The sequence below is a fragment of the Pongo pygmaeus genome, chromosome 6 (assembly GCF_028885625.2).
Source record: "Pongo pygmaeus isolate AG05252 chromosome 6, NHGRI_mPonPyg2-v2.0_pri, whole genome shotgun sequence".
Lineage (NCBI taxonomy): Eukaryota > Metazoa > Chordata > Mammalia > Primates > Hominidae > Pongo > Pongo pygmaeus.
The window spans coordinates 9,304,910-9,308,959 of record NC_072379.2 but is presented as its reverse complement, the minus strand read 5'-3'; positions in this window follow the sequence as shown (position 1 = coordinate 9,308,959).

Below are 4,050 nucleotides of genomic sequence, written 5' to 3'. Positions count from 1 at the left end.
TAGGCACATGCTACCTACCATACCTGGCTTTTAAAAAAATTATTTGTAGGGGTTTTACCATGTTGCCCAGGCTGGTAGAGAACTCCTGGGCTCAAGCAATCCTGCTGCCTCAGCCTCCTGAGTAGCTGGGACCACAAAAGAAAAATAATTCCCATGCACACCACCATGCTGGACTATTTTTTTTTTTTTTTTTTTGTGAGACTGAGTCTTGCTCTGTTGCCAGGCTGGAGTGCAGTGGCACCATCTCGGCTCACTGCAACCTCCAACTCCCTAGTTGAAGTAATTCTCCTGCCTCAGCCTCCCAAGTATCTGGGACTGCAGGCACACGCAATCACACCCAGCATTTTGTATTTTTAGTAGAGATGGGGTTACACCATGTTGGGCAGGATTGTCTGGATCTCCTGACCTCAAGATCTGCCCACCTCGGCCTCCCAAAGTGCTGGGGTTACAGGCGTGAGCCACCGCACCTGCACCGCACCTATTTTTTGAAAAAATGTTTCGTAGGGCTTTCGCCATGTTGCCCAGGCTGGTCAAGAATTCCTGTGCTCAAGCAATCCTCCTGCTTCAGCCTCCTAAGTAGCTGGGATCAGATGCACACCACCATGCCTGGGAGATTATTGGCTTGACAAAAGAAAAATAATTCCAGTGCCCTTTGCAGCGGAAATCCAGGAGAGGAAAAGATTCCAGCATTTAGTGTTGTCTCTGGCACCTTCCTTCCATTTCCAGTAAGGTGTTCATGGTTCTCTCTAAAAAGGTGCATTTCTGGATCTTCCTCGCTCATTCTCATCATCACCTATTTTTGCTACCATCAGCTGGCCAGTAGAGGGTAAACCAAACCTTGACTTCCCTTAGAGCAAGCTGGGCAAGCCTCTGGCCCATGACAACCCTGAACATGTCCTTTTTCTTCCGGGAAGCAGAGGACATGTGCAGCATGTTGGAAAGCTGCAAAGACATTTGCTAAAGAAATCGAAAGGAAAAGAATGAAAGTGGAATGGTGGAGTTAAACTTAATGAAAAAAAATTATTCAGTGCTTTTTTTTTTTTTTTTTTTGAGATAAGAGTCTCGCGCTATCACCCAGGCTGGAGTGCAGTGGCGCGATCTCAGCTCACTGCAAGCACCACCTCCTGGGTTCACGCCATTCTCCTGCCTCAGCCTCCCGAGCAGCTGGGACTACAGGCGCCCACCACCACGCCCGGCTAATTTTTTTTTTTTTTTGTATTTTTTTTAGTAGAGACGGGGTTTCACCATGTTAGCCAGGATGGTCTCGCTCTCCTGACGTCCTGATCCGCCCACCTCAGCCTCCCAAAGTGCTGGGATTACAGGTGTGAGCCACCACGCCCGGCTCAGTGCTACTTGTTAAAGCATGGCAAGGCTTTATTCAGGACCATCCTAATAAATACAGGAACCACTGTAGTGGGGTCTTGCAGTGAGGGGAGAGAGATTGGGCTCAGCTCTGAACACAGCATGGGCAAGTGGCAATTTATAGCCAAGGAGCAGGATGGGGGTCAGTGGATGGAAAATGATCAAGAGGAAACATCAGAGGGAAGGGGTATTCTTGCTGAATACAGGCCAGGCTGATCAGACATCACCTGGGGGATGGTGTAGGACAAGGAACCTGATCAGATAAATATCAAGAGTAATTAGATATGGGCTGGGAGCGGTGGCTTACGCCTGTCATCCCAGCACTCTGGGAGGCTGAGGCAGGTGGATCACTTGAAGTCAGGAGTTCGAGACCAGCCTGGCCAACATGGCAAAAACCCGTCTCTAAAAAAAATACAAAAATTAACTGGGTGTGGTGGTGTGCACCTGTAGTCCCAGCTACTCGGGAGGCTGAGTCAGGAGAATCACTTGAACCCAGGAGGTGGAGGTTGCAGTGAGCTGAGATCATGCCCTCCAGCTTGGGCAACAGAGATTCTGTCTCAAAAAAAAAAAAAAAAAAAAAATCAAGAAAGAAAAGAAAAAGAAAAAAGAGTAATTAGATATGGAGGGTGGGAGGTTTTTGCTAAACTAACTTAGCAGGGTTCTTGCTAAAACTGGATTTTAGGCCCTTGCATGGTGGCTCATGACTATAATCCCAGCACTTCTGGAAGTTGACGTGGGAGGATTGCTTGAGGCCAAGGAATCTGAGACCAGCCTGGGCAACATAGCAAGACTCTGTCTCTGCAAAAAATTAAAAAAAAATCTAGGTGTAGTGGTGCATGCCTGTAGTCCCAGCTGAGGCTGAAATAGGATTGCTTGAGTCCAGGAGGTTGAGGCTGCAGTGAGCCATGATCGTGCCACTGAGCTCCAGCCTGAGCAACAGAACGAGATCTTGTCTTACAAAAATAAAGAAAAATAAAATCCAGTTCTGGGTCGGGCACAGTGGCTCACGCCTGTAATCCCAGCACTTTGGGAGGCCAAAGTGGGAGGACTGCTTGAGGACAGGAGTTCGAGACCAGCCTGGGCAACATACGGGGACCCCATCTCTATAAAAGAAAAAATAATTATTAAAAAAAAATAGGATTGGGTGTGGTGGCTCACACCTGTCAGGCCAAGGCAGGCAGATCACTTGAGCCCAAGAGTTCAAGACCAGCTTGGGAAATAGCCAGACTCTCTCTACAAAAAATACCCAAAAAAGGCCGGGTGCAGTGGCTCACGCCTGTAATCCCAGCACTTTGGGAGGCCAAGGCGGGCGGATCATGAGGTCAGGAGATTGAGACCATCCTGGCTAACACTATGAAACCTCGTCTCTACTAAAAAATACAAAAAAAATTAGCCGGGCACAGTGGCGGGCACCTGTAGTCCCAGCTACTCGGGAGGCTGAGGCAGGAGAATGGTGGGAACCCGGGAGGCGGAGCTTGCAGTGAGCTGAGATAGTGCCACTGCACTCCAGCCTGGGAGACAGAGCAAGGCTCTGTCTCAAAAAAAAAAAAAAAAAAACCCCAAAAAATTACCTGGGTGTGGGGGTGTATATGTGTGTGTGTATATATATATATGTATACACACACACACATACATACACACACACCTCCCCACACACACATATACATATGTATCTATACACATATATACATACACATGTGTATATATAATAAAATATATATGAGACCTATGAGCCATCCTAGCAAATTATCAAACCTGAGACTGAGAAGATTGTGGAAGCCCTTGATTTATAGCCGGTCCAAAGCACAGGTGAAAACCCGGAATGTAAGACTGGCGTCTGAAATGGGGGCAGTCTTGAGGGACTGAGCCCACAACCTGTGGAGTCTGCATCAGTTACAGGTAGTGTCAGAACTGAATTGAATTGTAGAGCACCCAGTTGGTGTCCAGAGAATTGGTTGGTGTATGAAAAAAAATCACACATTGTGTCAGAAGTGTAAAAACAGTTCACAGATGTGTTTGGATGTCTCCTGGACACAACCTCACATCCTCCCAGTTCACCTTTTTTTTTTTTTTTTTTGAGACAAAGTCTCACTCTGTTGCCCAAGCTGGAGTGCAGTGGTGTGATTTTGGCTCACTGCAACCTCCCCCTCCTGAGTTCAAGTGATTCTCCTGGCTCAGCCTCCCGAGTAGCTGGGACTCCAGGCGCCCGCCACCACACCTGGCTAATTTTTGTATTTTTAGTAGAGAGGGGGTTTCACCATGTTGGCCAGGCTGGTCTCGAACTCCTGACCTCAGGTGATCTGCCTGTCTCGGCCTCCCAAGTGCAGGGATTACAGGTGTAAGCCACCATGGCTGGCCATGTCTATCAGTCTTAAAGAGTCTGTTGTTATCAGTAATTCCATATGGGGAGAGGGTATAATGAGGCATGTCTGGCTCCCCCTTCCCATCACGGCCTGAACTAGTTTTTCAGGTTAAGTTTGGAATGCCCTTGGCTGAGAGGAGAGGTCCATTCAGGTGACTGGGAGGCCTTTGAAATTTAATTTTGGTTTACAAAGTAAACAGATAGTTTTGTAGGTCGCAGCTCCAGTCTTTTAACTTTGAAATACTTTTTTTTCTTTGCCCCCAATGTGTATTTATGCAACCAAGAATGACAAAAACAAAGAACAAAAAACAAACCAGCACAAGCAC